We start from the raw sequence: 16,584 nt of genomic DNA, 5'->3' as shown, positions 1-16,584 counted from the left end.
CTAATCCTTTAAATTGTACATGCAACCAAGCAATATGTGAGTACAAAGGTGAGTACATATTAATTCTAAAATTGATTCTATTTATTAAATGTTTTACTTTTCTCAAATGCTTACTGTAGTGTATTATTTATGTTTCAAACCCCTTTACTCATCCATGCTGTCTCAGTAAAACCTTAAGAGCATAGCATTACATTAATCTCCACAGCAATTAATATCATAAACCCCAGATTATGGCTTTGTTACTAAATGTAGCAGATGGGAGACAGAGCTGAGAAAAATAAAGCTCCCTTCAAAACATGGTATTTTAAAAACTGTTATTAAAACTGATAGTGGAGGGAATACAGGAATAGTAGCTCAAAGTCACTTGCATAATATTTACCTATATTCCTTATTTACTTCTAAGAAATGTGCTTAGGGCCAAAATCTTATTTCACAAATCAGCTCATAGGAGTTACATAAGAATGAAATAGAACATTTTGGCAAAATCTCACCATAAGGAGCTACTTGGATGTATTGTTTCTAGGTGTATTACCCATAAATTTCTATTACAAACTGGCTTTTCAGGTATTAAACACAGAAGATGCTGGACTTGCCTTTAGTAAAAGAACAAAAGGGCCCCTTTGGGTACCAGAATTTAATTAGTTTCTGGCTGAGGTTTGAGAAACATGATGCCCACCATTTATTCCTGCTGGAGGAGATAGAAAGTTACAGGGGAAGAGAAGAGGGGAAGAGGGCTCCATTGCTGTACTTAGAACCATCAAATCCTGATGCTAGGAATTTAGGAAGAGCATCCCTAGAGAGCACAGAGCTTCCCTTTCTTGGTGCTTTCTGAAACAAAGGAAACAAGCCAGATCTCAGATGGACTCTTGTCCTGGACTGAAAACTTGCAGAGGGCAGGGTGGCAGTGAGGGTGGTAGCATGGATTGGTTAATTTCCACTTCTGCCTCTAGCTCCTTGGCTGAAAGCTTTTAGACTTAGGGGACCAAAGACTTCTGGGTCCCTAAGGTCCCCAGTGAACCATTTGGGTGGGGTCATCCCAATCAGCATTTGACTAAAATTACCAGAGTGTCAGCTGGATCAATGTGATTCTGAAAATTGAGGCAAATTGCCTAAATAATTCTGTTCAAACATACAGCTGGCTGACGCAAAAGTAGTCTTTTTGGCTTATCTTTGATAACAATAAAAGTTATTCACATCATTTAGTAAGTATACGTGAGAATTAAAATAATTTTTTTAGGAAAATGTATATATTAATGTGGATGAAGTTGTTAGAATACATTTATCCACAGCATTTACTAAGAGCAGATGACAATGTCTAAAAGACAGACTCTGATGGCAAAATTATAGAGTGAAGTATGAAATCTACACATACCTTAATCTTAGGGGTAAGAGTCATAATAGTGACTTCCTCCATTGGGCTGTTAGGAAGCATGTAATATTCTGGGTAAAAGGGGGCTCTTTGAGGCAATCAGTGGCTCTAATATACCAAGAATACCACACATCTTTCTTTAATTTTCGATCTTAGTTTACTAGGCTGAAGTTAGTGTTGGTATTAGTTAGTGAAGGTATTATTCTAATCTATATCCAAAGAGTTTACAATTCCTGGGCTCACAGAGCTCATGCTACTGCAAATTCCATCTTGTCATTCCACTATGTACTGGAGTGACGTGAGCTTTGCACTGGGCAAAGCTTCAAAGAGTTGGCAAGAAAATGAAGGGCCTGCCCCAAAGAATGTCCTGCTTCAGCCCCTACTGAGGAAAAATTCTTCAGTGGAGCATACCAGCTGCCACAGAAAAGCAGAAGTACAAAATCCCTATCAGTGAGCCTAGAACCCACACTGTCCAACTTGAAAGTACATTGGTATTTGTTGAAGCTCACTATAGAACAGGCTATTGCCAAGTTCTCATGGTAAAAGACAAATAGAATCTTTTTTTCATTAGAAAGAAATGTTCATAATAAATATGATACATTTAAAACTGGATTTTATTGTGAAGATAGACTATTTTTTTTAAGGTTAGCATTATCTTAATTTAAATATCTACAAAATGAGCTTCTTCCTTTGTACGTTCAGTGACTCTAGCTTATTTTTCCCAAATACATCACATAGTCAAACATTCCCACCAAGCTAAGAATAGGAACAAGCTGTTAGTAAGAGGGAGTGATGGGTGGGGACTAGACCTGCCAAGACTTAATGATTACAAATGATCCTAAGTTTAAAAAGGCAGAGATTTGGGCTTCCCTGGTGGCGCAGTGGTTGGGAGTCCGCCTGCCGATGCAGGGGACACAGGTTCGTGCCCCGGTCCGGGAGGATCCCACATGCCGCAGAGCGGCTGGGCCCGTGAGCCGTGGCTGCTGAGCCTGCGCGTCTGGAGCCTGTGCTCCGCAACGGGAGAGGCCACAACAGTGAGAGGCCCGCGTACCGCAAAAAAAAAAAAAAAAAAAAAAAGGCAGAGATTTCCCCTCACTCCATTGTGTTATAACATCTTGCAACAGTAGCACAAATGCTGCTTTGATTTACAACAAAATGGCAGTATTCCTTAGGTCTGGTGACTTAAAGAAGGAATTCTCCCCTGACCTCCTCCCGTAGTGGGGCAGAGTGGGCCAGATGCAGCTCTCTTGCCCTTTGACTTCTTCAAAAGCAGATAACTGATTTTTTAAAATATCATGCTTTTCTTGTTTCTGATTAAGCAAAATGAAAGTTTATTACAAAGAGAATGTTGATTGGCTATTCCTCATCTCTGGTGAAGATGGAGAGCGAGGAATAGGGTTCAACTTCATTAGAAGGAATTTAGGGTTGACAGAGGAAGAATTTCGTGAATCCAGGAGTTATGAGGCACAGAGCAGATCCTGATGAATGTGCTTTTCCTGTCCTTGGAGAACTTGCAGGAACAATAAGACATACATTCACGGGCCGAACTTGCAGGGACAATATGGCATACATTTAGAAGGAAGGAGGGGGTGATAACTGTAGGAATGGAATCAGGAATGCAAAATATTAGTTACGGAATAACAGGCCGCTCAGTTGCTAAGGAATCCTAAAAATAGGGATGAGTGACTGGCTGAGAGGGGTGGAGAGGAGTAGATATTTCCGTGGGTTTTATCGGGCAGCCCAGACCTGACAAAGGCAGTGCAGAGCTGCTTCTGCAGCTGCAGCAACAGAGCAGCAGTGAACATGCGCAGCTACCTGACCGCCAGCTATCTTGCAGAGTTATTCTCCACAGTGGCTGCACTTTCTTCCCGTGCAGGCCGGCCCCAAGGAACAGAGACCTCAGACCCACAGTAAGGGCTGGAGGCTCAGGTCCTAGAGAACAGGGGTCCAGCGCTCCTCCAAGAACTGTACCCATTTACACAACCCCAGTCCCACTCCCATCTACTTTTCACACTGATCCTCCAACTTGGAAATATTTTGGATTACAGACTCACACCCCTCTTTCCACAGGATGTAAAGCTGACTATTGGGGAAGTGATGAAAGGAATCTCAGGGTAAGGAGTAGGGTGGGAGATTTTATTTTAGAGGAAAGTAGTTTTTGTTTTCCTGGACATCCTGGACAGGTGACCTTTTCAGTCTGATGATTTCTAGTCTGATGATAAAATATTTTAAACAAATTTCACTGCATATCAAATAAATGGAGACACTCCCTAGGGAATGTGCCTGCATAGTTGCCACATCCTCTAACTGACAGCCTATCAATACTGTGCTATTGTTTTTCTCTAAGAGAAGTTCCTTTAGAGACTGTGACTTTCATCTGTTATTTCCTGCTTGGTGGTGTTTAAAAACATTCTGATGTTGCTATAAGGAAGCACTTTGCTCACCAGTTTATTTTTCTCTTGTTGATGGTAAAGCATGGCAGAAATGCTATTTGGTCGCTGTGTGGACACTGGGCAGATGGCAGGAAAATGGAGAGAGGTGGGGACACATGGTAGAGGACATCAATTGTGAAACAGAACCCAACTCTCCTCCTCTGAGCAGGTGTTGCTACAGGACACAGCAGGTTGGGCTCATGTTCTCTGAATGCCTTTGATGCCTTTGTCCATTCTTTAAAAAACTGGCCCCCAGAAAGAAAGCTCAGGGCTGTTTCCACAGATTTCTACTTTAACCTTGATAGCAAAAACATTAGTTCGTGGGCTTGGAGGCTCACTTAGTGACTTTCTGTTTGTGGGGTTACACAAAGGACACCCTAACCCACAGGAAAAAAATCTTGCCCTAAACTTTCACTGAGATTCTTTTTTTTTTTTTTTTAGTCATTATCTCTCTCTGAAAGGCTCTGTTAAATTCAAAAAACAAAAATAAGAAATCCTTAATAGGAAAGAACTATTGTCAGTATTAGACATTATAACCTTACAGTCTGATGACAAACTAATAGGGTATAGGATACGGAATAGCTTTTTTCATTTTTAAAACTAAATATAATTTAGATTCAGTAAACTTTAGCCCTTTTAATGTCCAGTTCTGTTAGTGTTGACAAATAAACACAGTCACGTAACCAGCACCACAAACAAGGTAATATGGAACACTTCCATCACAGCAAAAAAATTCCTCTATATCCCTTTGTGTCAAACCGTTCTCCATTCCTTAGCAACCACTGATCTGTTTTCTGATCTGATCGGTTTGTCTTTTCCAGAATGTCATATAAATGGGCACATATAATATATAACCTTTTAAATCCGGCTTTATCACTTAGCATAATTCGAGATTCATCCATGTTACTTTCTGTTTCAATAATTTGTCCACTTGTATTGCTGAATAGTATCTCACTGTGTGGAGGTACCAGATTTTGTTTATTCATTGCCCAGTTAAGGGACTGCTGTGGACTGAATTGTGTCCCCCCCAAAATTCATATGTTGAATCCCTAACCCACAATATAATTGTGTTTGGAGATAGGGCCTTTGGGTTAAATTGATTATAAACTTAATTAAGGTTAAGTGAGGTCAAAAGGGTGGGGCTCTAACCCGATAGGGCTGGTGCCCTTATAAGAAGAAGAAGAGACACAAGAGTTCCCTCTCTGAGCACACACACTGAGGAAAGGCCATGTGAGCACACAGAGAGAAGGTGGCCATCTGCAAGCCAAGAAGAGAGTCTTTACCAGAAACTGAATCAGCTGGCACCTGGATCTTGGACCTTCCATCTTCAAGAACTGCAAGAAAATAATTTCTGTTGTTTAAGCTACCCAGTCTGTGGGATTTTGTTACAGCAACCTCAGCAGACTAATACAGGGACATTTGGGTTGTTTTTATTTTTGTAATTATGAGTAAAATTTTTAAATTTAATTTTTAGAAATAGCTACAACACTTTCTTGTGGCTCAAAATTGTAAACAATAATATTGTAGCAAATCCAATAGATGGGCTTGTTCAGCATATACACCTTATTGTACTGCACAGCACTAACAGTGTATTATCAAATTTCTTTTTTTTTTTTTTGCCAATCTAATAGGTGAAAAATATCGTCAGTGTATTTTAACTGAAATTTTTTTCATATGTTTAGGAGCCCTTTATATTTTCTTTTCTGGTGAACCATTTATCTCTTTTATCCCTTTTTCTATTGGTCTTTGGTTTTTCATTCAGCATCTCATTTGTAACTGCTATACTAAGTTAATTAGCTATGTGTTTATAATATGATTTGCAAATTCTTTTTCCAAGTTTCTTTTATTTGATTTTAGCATGTACTTTAAAATTATGTTTAATGTTTTTGTGTTATAGTTTATAAAGGCCTTTACCATTCTGAGGATTTTCTCTCTTTTTATCATTCTTTTTTTTTTTTTTTTTTTTTTTTTTGCGGTACTTGGGCCTCTCACCGTTGTGGCCTCTCCCGCTGCGGAGCACAGGCTCCGGACACGCAGGCTCAGCGGCCATGGCTCACGGGCCCAGCCGCTCCGCGGCATGTGGGATCTTCCCAGACAGGGGCACGAACCCGTGTCCCCTGCATCGGCAGGCGGACTCTAAACCACTGCGCCACCAGGGAAGCCCTATCATTCTTATATTGCTTACTTTTTGGTAAACGTTTACTTCTTTGATCCATTTGGAATTTATCTTGGTATAAGGGAAAGGTAAGGGTCTGTGGGGAGTTGATTCTCCATGGATCTCTCATGTTTCTGTGCATCTTGTGACAGCTTTTGTTCTGAACTATCTTTTCAAGGATGTTTGTATAATAATCAGCCTTGGGAGATAGAAATAGTGTTTTCCTCCATGTCGAAGGGCAGATTTGTTTGTTGTCCAGCGTGATAAAGGTAATGTTTCCCTTTGGATCAGATTTGCTAGCAGTCCCCTTATAAGATAGAGAATTGCCTACGCTCAGAGTTCCTCAACCATGACACAAACCCACTGTGTATGCAGCTTCCATCTGGACCAAACTCTGCATTACCTAGGGAGCAAGACGAACTAACACAATCGTGAAGCTCATGCTTCTTGCTGGTCCATGAGCAAGAAAATCTTTTGTCTCTGACCTAGGAGTCTCATGTCTTCTGACAGCATCTATGAAAACCTAGCAGGCCAGCTTGTTAGCTTACAAGCAGGGTAAAATCTCAGACTCATCACAGTTCTTGACAGGAACTGCCTCTAATTTTTCCATATGGCTGTTACCCCATCACTATTTTTTTTGCAAGTGGGGAATAGTTCTTTTTTTCCCAACTGATTCTAGATGACAATTTTGTTGTATGCTAAATTCTTGTATGAGTTCAGGTTCATTTCAAGCTCAGATTCTATTCAGTCAATCTGTCTATGTGTGTGCTAAAAATTATTGAGACTATATATTGTTTAACATCTGGTGAAATAAATTACCACTTACACTCTTATTTTCCAGGAATTCCCTGTAACTTCCCACATGATTGTTCTGCTCATGAAATTTAGAATCAACTTATCCAGTTTTTTAAAAATTCCTTGTATTTTATTAATGACAGTGTCAGACTTATAACTTAATTTAGAGAGGATTAACATCTTTATGATGTTGAGTCTTCCTATGCAGGAACATGCTATGCCTTTCTTTTCATTCATTTTTTTCTTCAAACACATGAGCTCTGTTGATTTGTGTATGTGAATTTTATACCCTGCTATGTAAAGAATTTTCTTACTATTTGTTGTAGTTTTTCAGTACATTCTTGGATTTTTAAGTTTTACAATTATAGTAACTAAAATGTAGATAATTTTATTTCTTCTTTTAACACCTCTAAATCCCTTCTTCTTTCTATTTGGTTTGTCTACTGCCTCAGAAATTATGTTAAATAATTGCAATGGTAGCTAATATTTACCAAACACTTACATGCACCTATCAAATTACTTTGTTCCTATCAACCTGTTAATACCTCATAGCAAGCAGCCTTAAGATTTTAAGTATTATCATTACCCCATTTACAGAAAGGGAAACTCAGCAGAGAAATATTAAGTAAATTGCCCACAGTCACACAGGTTCTAGGTGGCAAGGTTGGGATTTGAACCTTGGTAGTGGTAGTTGAATACCAAAGTCCACAAGATTTACCAGTTACTGCAAGACCTCTTAAGAGAAGTGTGAGTAAATAAATATCCTTTGTTTCTGACTCTGGTGGAAATAATCCTGGTGGTTTCCCATTAAGTATGATGAAGGCTTCCAGGTTAAGACAGATCTACTCAGTCATGTTAGGGATTGAGAGTTTTTATGAAGAATAGATGTACATTTTTTTCAAGAGCTTTTCCAGCATCAGTGTAGGTAATATTAGATGACTTTTCTTACAAGATCTATTAAAATGAATTAAGTTAATAGAGTTCCTAAAACGGACTTACCCTTGCATCTCTGGAATGAAACCCACTTGGACTTGGTGAGTCATTCTTTTGAAGTATTGTTGGATTTGTTTGATAATATTTAATTTATAATTTCTGCATTGTTATTAATAAGTGAATAGGCACAGTTTGACAGTAGAACAAATTCTGGTGTAGAGAAAGTTTTAGTTGGAGACCCCTTAGTGAAGAGGAGGGGCACGTGGTTGATGGCAAGCAGAGGAGTATGACAGCGGTGTGTTCTCATCAAAGGAATTGATGAGGAGATTGAGGAATTCCCAAGCAATAAGAAAAGCATTAAATAAGAACTCTACCTACTTTATACAAGTTCCGTAAGAAATGGTTTCAAATCATTCAGAGAAAATGTTCCTATACCTCCTATATTTTTCCTATACCTCCTATTGTACGCTTTCTATTTAAAATATTCTAGGGCCTTCCCCGGTGGTGCAGTGGTTAAGAATCCACCTGCCAGTGCAGGGACACGGGTTCGAGCCCTGGTCTGGCAAGATCCCACATGCTGCGGAGCAACTAACCCGTGTGCCACAACTACTAAGCCTGCAATCTAGAGCCCATGAGCCACAACTACTGAGCCTGCGTGCCACAACTACTGAAGCCTGTGCACCTACAGCCTGTGCTCCACAACAAGAGAAGCCACCGCAATGAGAAGCCCGCACACCACAATGAAGAGTAGCCCCTGCTTGCTGCAACTAGAGAAAGCCTGTGCACAGCAATGAAGACACAACGCAGCCAAAAAAAAAAATGTATTAATTAATTAATTAATTTTAAAAAAGGAAAGCACTAAAAAATAAAATAAAATATTCTAGTGGTCAGAAGGGAAAATCCAGCTAGAATTCTAGTCACACCATTACATTATTAGTTACTAATAAAAGGATAATCATTTGATAACTGAATCATTCCCTAATGATTCATTCCCCTATGATGATGCATAGCTCTCTGCTCTTTAATGAGCTACAAAGCCATGAATGAGAATAACTGAGGGTCCATGGCTAGACCACAAGGGTTCATTTCATCATGGAGAAAAATTGAAGAAATGCCAGAATGAGAAAAGATGAATAAGTTGACAGCTGTCAAAGTAATGATACTAACTGCCCTTAAGTCCTTTTTATGACTAGTTCTGCCTAAAATAATTCAGTATTGGAAATGCTCAATTCCGTCCTTGCACCAAGGGGAGAATACAGCTCAGTTCCTCTGACGGAGTCCTCTGCTGTTTCCTCAGGGTAGTGTTTGTTAGATGAGAGATGATGGGGCCATCTGTATCAGAATCCCCTAGGTGTTTGCTAAAAAGCAGGGTGCCCAGGCCCTACCTGGGGTGAAACTCTGAAATATAAAATTGTTAAAGTCAGATCATTCTGATGCAGACAGTCCTAGGACCTCATTTTCAAAAACTGTTCCTTAAAGATGGTTAATTTCTCCACTCTACCTTTTGTAGAATCAAAGCAAAATGCCATATTTTATTTTATTTATTTTTTAAATTAATTAATTTATTTTGGCTGCGTTGGGTCTTTGTTGCTGTGAGCGGGCTTTCTCTAGTTGTGGCGAGTTGGGGCTACTCTTTGCTGCGGTGTGCGGGCTTCTCATTGAGGTGGCTTCTCTTGTTGTGGAGCATGGGCTCTAGGCGCATGAGCTTCAGTAGTTGTGGCACGTGGGCTCTGTAGTTGTGGCTCATGGGCTCTAGATCGCAGGCTCAGTAGTTGTGGCACACGGGCTTAGTTGCTCCATGGAAAATGACATATTTTAAATTTATCATGACTTAGATCCAAGGCCTGCTTCCCAGAAAGATGCATACAGACGGCCTACGATACATTTATGCAGACAATGCATATACATACTGTGACCATTTCATTATTTTTATGCAGAGAAAACCAGACAAATTGATATTACTGAAACAAATTCATCTAAAGGTAGACAACTGACCTTCCAGGATCCATGGGTTTCTCTGCATAAAACCTTTCAGTCAAATCCTAGATGTCAAGGATGCTAAATGACTGCACATCCTTTCATACCTTTTAGTGGGTTGAACGCTGAAGGGAAAATTTCCTGTGGGCGTCGCCATGGGGCATTACAGGAAGACAGCTGTCCCTGGCTTCTGGTCAACAATCTGCAATGAAAAACGAATGTTTCAGTATTTCTGAATAATCTGCTTAATAATTTGGAAAGCAGAACCCATCTTCTGATGCTTACTAAGCATTTCTGGCTAGTAATTTGGACACATTTATCATCTCTGACATTGCCTAATGGAGCTATCTACTACCCTCGTGCATGTTGAAAATGACTGGATGAAGTGTATGCATTCTTAGCTCTACAATAAAGTGTGTGCCCCACAGATGGAAGCAGACCACCTTGGGCAGCCAGCATAAAAAGTTAAACTAACCAGTTCTCCAGGAGCTATTCAGTGGGGGTATTTGTTACTTTAACCTCTTAAGTAAAATCTCAGATCTTTCAGGGCTGGTCTCTAGGAGTTAAAAAAAGTTTTAAATCCCAGACTGTCAAAATATATTCCAGTATAAAAAAATATTCCATTTTACACTGAGTGGGAAACAAACACTAGAAATTAGTTAAAAGGAACACTGTGATTGCTTTACCCAGGTCTCAATTCTTGAACCTGGAGAAAGTGGTGATACTAGAAAAATGTGACTTATTAAGACAGTATAGATAGTTTTAAAACTAGAATAAGAATCTCTGATGATACAGAGTGAAGTAAGTCAGAAAGAGAAAACTAAATATTGTATAATATCGCTTATATGTGGAATCTAGAAAAATGAGACAGATGAACTTATTTGCAAAGCAGAAATAGAGACACAGATGTAGAGAACAGATGTGTGGATACCAGCTGGGGAGGGGGGAGGTGGGATGAACTGGGAGACTGGGATTGACATATGTACACTACTATGTATAAAATAGATAACTAGTGAGAACATACTGTATAGCACAGGGAACTCTACTCAATGCTCTGTGGTGACCTAAATGGGAAGGAAACCCAAAAAAGAGGGGATATATGTATACGTGTAGCTGATTCACTTTGCTGTACAGCAGAAATCAACACAACATTGTGAAGCAACTATACTCCAATAAAAATTAATAATAATAAAAAAGGACAACAAATAACAAGTGTTGATCAGGATTATGGAGAAAAGGGAACACTTGTGCACTGTTGTTGAGAATGTAAATTGGTGCAGCCACTATGGAAAACATTATGGAATTTTCTCAAAAAATTAAAAAGAGAACTACCATATGACCCATCAAAAAAATAAAATAATATAAAATAAAAAAATATTTCATATAAAAAAATCTCATGATGATGATGGTGATGATGATAAAGAAGAAGAAGAAGAAAAATAATTGATGGAAGTTTTGGTCCATAATATCTTTAGTAAGTCTGATTAGAAATACATGGCCCCTAAATTAAGAAAAATAAAAGGGAGGGCGGGTGGCAGGCAGCCAGAGAAAGGAAGAATCCAAGATCCATGCTTATATTTTGTCCTTAAATGCATCCACAAAATGGCATAAATCTTGTAAAAGAAAGGTAAGCAGTGGGTTTTCATTGGTGCAGTCAAGTATGTACAGGCTCCTTCTAACTATCTGAGGAGAGATAATTCTAGGAGACAGGCTGCTTTTGCTGTAGGGGCATGTTCACTACTCTGATTATAAACTTTGGCATGGTAAGTGTTCCCAAACCTGTCTTTACCAATTCATACCTCCCAATTCAACACTTAACACTGTCAGCTTAGTTTTTCATTCCAAGAAAGGTGATAAAATCAAATATGACTAAAATGCCTCTTCATACAAAAAACCTATTTGCATTTTATCCAGTTTCATAGAATTTCTGAATAGCTATTGAAAACTGAAAGTTTCTGTAACTGAAAATTACAGATGGATATAAATATTTCAGTCATCCACTGTAATAAGTGTAGCAAATAAATGTTCTTGATGCTTTGGGATGCTTTTCTTTCAAGATGAATTCCAAATGTTAAATGCTACATTTTAGAGTTAGGGTTAGAGAATATTCAGACAGCACTGGTAAAATCAGTCAATATATTTTCTTGAATTGTGACTATTCCCATTCAATCAGTAAAGCAGTTTCCCCAGAACAATCTCTAAATCCCTTGCTTTCATTTTGCTAAGGAAGTATTGGTTTTTGCTACTTTGGGAAGTTTAAAAAAAAAAAAAGAGTATTTCCATCCCTACCCCTAATCCAAAGATCAGCCCACCGACTGCCCTTCCCCTTCCCAGAGTTCACTGTTAGTATAGCATCCTTAGAATCTGTTAAAGTGATTATATGACAACATGGAAAATGAATAGGGTATAATAATAAGTAAATAAACCAAGGTTCAAAATTGGATTCATGAAATGATTGCAATTTTGTTGATATCATGTATACATGCAGACAAGACTTGAAGGAGACAGGGGAAAGTGAAGCCAAATGATTGTTTGGGAAATGAGATTTAGGATGAATAACTCCTATTTTAAAACTTCCATTACTGTTCTCATTATATTGTTTGAAAAAATAACTTCTTTTAAAAAAGAATCTGATTGACTTGTACTCTGAAAACTATAAAATGTTGTTGAAAGAAATTACTTAACACACAAGTAAATGGAAAGTCATCTACTGTACATGGATTGGAAGGTGTAATACTGTTAAGATGTCAATACTACCAAAATTGATCTCCAGATTCAATGCAATCTCTATCAAAATTCCAACAATATTATTTTCATAAATAGAAAAATTCATCCTAAAATTTCATGTGGGATCTCAAGGGATCCCAAAGAGCTAAACAATCTTGAAAAAGAAAAGCAAAGTTGGAGGTCTCACATTTCCTCATTTCAAAACTTTGTACAAAATCCCAGTAAACAAACAGTGTGGTATTGGCATAAAGACAGCCATATAAACCAATGAAATAGAATAGGGAACTCAGAAATAAACTCTCTCATATATGGTCAAATGATTTCAACAAGGATGCCAAGACCATTGAATGGGGAAAGGACAGATTTTTCAATCAATGGTGTTGGAAAACTAAATATCCATATGCAAAAGAATGAAGTTGAACCCTTAACTTACACCATGTACAAAAATGCACATAAAACGGATCAAAGACCTAAACATAAGGGCTAAAACTATAAAACTCTGGGAAGAAAACAGAGGAAAATCTTCATGACATAGAATTTGGCCATGTGAAACTAAAACCACAGGCAACAAAAGAAAAAAATAGATAAATTGAACTTCATCAAAATTAAAAATGTTTGTGCATCAAAAGACACTATCGGACTTCCCTGGTGGCGCAGTGGTTGAGAGTCCGCCTGCCGATGCAGGGGACACGGGTTTGTGCCCCGGTCCGGGAAGATCCCACATGCCGCGGAGCGGCTGGGCCCGTGAGCCATGGCCGCTGAGCCTGCGCGTCTGGAGCCTGTGCTCCGCAACGGGAGAGGCCACAACAGTGAGAGGCCCGCGTACCGCAAAAAAAAAAAAAAAAAAAAAAAAAAAAAAAAAAAAGACACTATCAACAGAGTGAAAAAGTAACCCTCAGAATGGGAGAAAATATTTGCAAATTGTATATCTGATAAGGAATTGATACCTAGATTATATAAAGAACTCCTATAACTCAACAACAAAACAAACAACCTGATTAAAAAATGGGCTTCCCTGGCAGTGCAGTGGTTAAGAATTCGCCTGCTAATGCAAGGGACACGGGTTCGAGACCTGGACCAGGAAGATCCCACATGCCACGGAGCAACTAAACTCGTGCACCCCAAGTACTGAGCCTGTGCTCTAGAGCCCGCGAGCCTGGAGCCCGTGCTCTGCAACAAGAGAAGCCACCGCAATGAGAAGCCTGCGCACTGCAACTAGAGAAAGCCCGCATGCAGCAACAAAGACCCAACACAGCCAAAAATAAGTAAATAAAATAAATAAATTTTTTTTAAAAATGGGAAAAGGACTTGCATAGACATTTCTCCAAGAAAATATAGAAACGGCCGCTTAAGCAGATGCAAGAATGCTTAACATCATTAGTCATCAGGGAAGTGCAAATCAAAACCACAATGAGATACCACATCACATTCATTAAGATGGTTATTATTAAAAAAAAAAAAACAGAAAAGAACACGTGCTGTCAGGGACGTGGAGAAATTGGAACCCTTGTGCATTGCTTTGGGGAATGTCAAATGGTAGAGCTGCTGTGGAAAACAGTATGGCAATCCCTCAAAAAATTAAAAATAGTATTACCACATGATCCAGCAATTCCATTTCTGGGTATATATTCAAAAGAAATGAAAACAGGGACTTGAACATATATTTATACACCTGTGTTCATAGCAGCTTTATTCCCAATAGCCAGTGGTGGAAGCAACCCAAGTGTTCCCTGATGGATGAATGGATAAACAAAATGTGGTATACACATACAATGGAAAATTATTCAGCGTTAAAAAGGAGAGAAATTCTGACACATGCTATGACATGGATGAACCTTGAAGATATTATGCTAAGTGAAATGAGCCAGTCACAAAAGGACGAATCTTGCATAATCCCTCTTATATGAGGTACCTAGAGTAGTCAAATTTATAGAGACAGAAAGTACCTCCCTTTTCTCCTTTCTTCCACTCTCTAGGTTGCTAGGGAGTGGAAGAAAGGAGAAAAGGGAGGTATTTTTTTTTTAAATGAGTTTCTTTTTTTTTTTTTTTTTTTTGCGGTACGCGGGCCTCTCACTGCCGCGGCCTCTCCCGTTGCGGAGCACAGACTCCGGACGCGCAAGCCCAGCGGCCATGGCTCACGGGCCCAGCCGCTCCGCGGCATGTGGGATCCTCCCGGACCGGGGCACGAACCCGTGTCCCCTGCATCGGCAGGCAGACTCTCAACCACTGCGCCACCAGGGAAGCCCGAGTTTCTATTTTTTATAGAGTTTCAGTTTTGCAAAATTAAAAGAGTTCAGGGGAATTCCCTGGCAGTCCAGTGGTTAGGACCTTGCACTTTCACTGCTGAGGATGTGGGTTAAATCCCTGGTCAGGGAACTAAGATCCCACAAACTGCATGGTATGGCCAAAAAAAAAAAAAAAAAAGAGTTCTGGAGATGGTTGGTGGGGATTGTTGCACAACAATATGAATGTATTTAATATCACTGAACTGCACACTTAATAATGGTTAAAATGATAAATTTTGTTACATGTATTTTACCACAATAAAAGAATCTGATTAATTGCATACTGTAACTATTTTATCCTAGGCAGTACATCCTGATGTCCTTGTCCCTTTCTTTATATTCTCATTTTCCCTTGGCTTTTCTCTTAATGAGATAGTTGCAGATTAATTGCCCTCATCTCAAATCTGTAGCAAGTTCTCTTCTGACTACTTCAGCTGTCAATTTCCGTGCTAATGGATTCAACTTCTGAGTTATAAATATTTACTGATTGTGTAATATATGTGGGGCCCTGTGCTTGCTAGTGTGGACACTAAAGTAGAATATGGACCCACTGACTTTCAGCAGCAATACTCTGACAAGATGGGGTGCATGGGACACAGAGCACTATCTCCAAAGGAAAATGATACACACATAGGGAGTGCTTCCGACCAAAAGTGCCTTAGGAATTCAGGGAGAGAACTGGGCGAGGGGGAGTTGAAGTAAGCTTTGGAGAATGAGTAGGATTTGATTACATGGAGATGGGAGGCATTGAACTGAGGGGGAAATTGATGAATTATCTATTAACATGTGCACTTTCTCCATCTTGGCACTTGACACTTTGTACTGTTCCATTTTTGTTGGAGGGAGCTGTCCTCTACATTGTAGGTTGCTTAGCAGCGTCCCTGGCCTCTAAATACTAGATGACAGTAACTCCCTTCTCCACCCCCGCTGGGACAATCAAAAAGGCCTTCTATTTGAGAACCACTGATATATGGAGCCTGTCCCTGAGCTAGAAAAGACATCAATTGGATCAGAACAGAAAGTCCACTCACGAGAGTATCCTTCACCTATGTATTCCAAGTGTCAGTTTTGGCACTTGACACATCATGGATGGTGTATAAGTCTTTTTTGTTCATGCCTCTTTGAATGGTGCTATAAGAAAGTTGATTTGAAACCTTTAAAAGTTGGATAGAGAAAGCCTGGAAGTAGATGGACCATTTAGGAAGCTTCTGTAATAATTGAGAAAGAGATGTAAAGACCTGAACTAAAGTTGTGATAAGTGAAATAGAAAGGGGATGGATGCAAGAATTCGTGTGAAGGAAGAATGTACAGAACTTGGGGGCAGAGGACAGTACATCTGGGTAAGCTGGGTAGAAGACAGAAAGGGCCCTGGTCTTACTGAGAAGCAGGGAAATCAAAGTATTTATAAGCAGAAGTCTCTAAGTAGATAACTGAGGGTTGAGTGTGAACAGTTATTGGTTAGCAAATCATGGAAAGAACTTCTGTAGCAAATAAGCAAGCTGAATATGGAATTATCTTGCAGGTAAAGAAGGCAAGCAAATTTAGACTTTCTTTAATCTTCTCACAAAAAGAAAAGAGAAATATAAGAAGAAGGACAAGGACTTTGTGACAGCCTGGAGGGGTGGGATAGGGAGGGTGGGAGGGAGAGAGACGCAACAGGGAAGACATATGGGAACATATGTTTATGTATGACTGATTCACTTTGTTATAAAGCAGAAACTAACACACCATTGTAAAGCAATTATACCCCAATAAAGATGTTAAAAAAAAAAAAAAAAAAGAAGGACAAGGAGAAGAGTACTACAAAATTTATCTTTCTTTTTTGTTGTTTCTGCTCTGTAATATCAGTCGGAGATGTAAAGATGAATAATCGCTGATTTAGGATTCTGAAATCTGCATTTGAAGCTCAGC

The 16,584-nt window shown here is 39.2% G+C and overlaps 1 protein-coding gene across 1 annotated transcript in view; it reads right to left on the bottom strand.

The window, feature by feature from the left end:
- APC (APC regulator of WNT signaling pathway) overlaps positions 1–16,584 on the bottom strand; it is a 191,527-nt gene that overhangs the window by 151,868 nt on the left and 23,075 nt on the right. Inside the window, exon 2 of the mRNA XM_082836192.1 lies at positions 9,769–9,863. The gene's annotated coding sequence lies outside the window, so the exon portion shown is untranslated. The remainder of the gene's footprint in view (positions 1–9,768; positions 9,864–16,584) is intronic.

Source organism: Leucopleurus acutus (genome assembly GCF_964270905.1).
Source record: "Leucopleurus acutus genome assembly, chromosome: 3".
NCBI lineage: Eukaryota > Metazoa > Chordata > Mammalia > Artiodactyla > Delphinidae > Leucopleurus > Leucopleurus acutus.
Note: the sequence above shows the minus strand (reverse complement) of the source record. Positions and strands in the feature narration are given on the sequence as shown.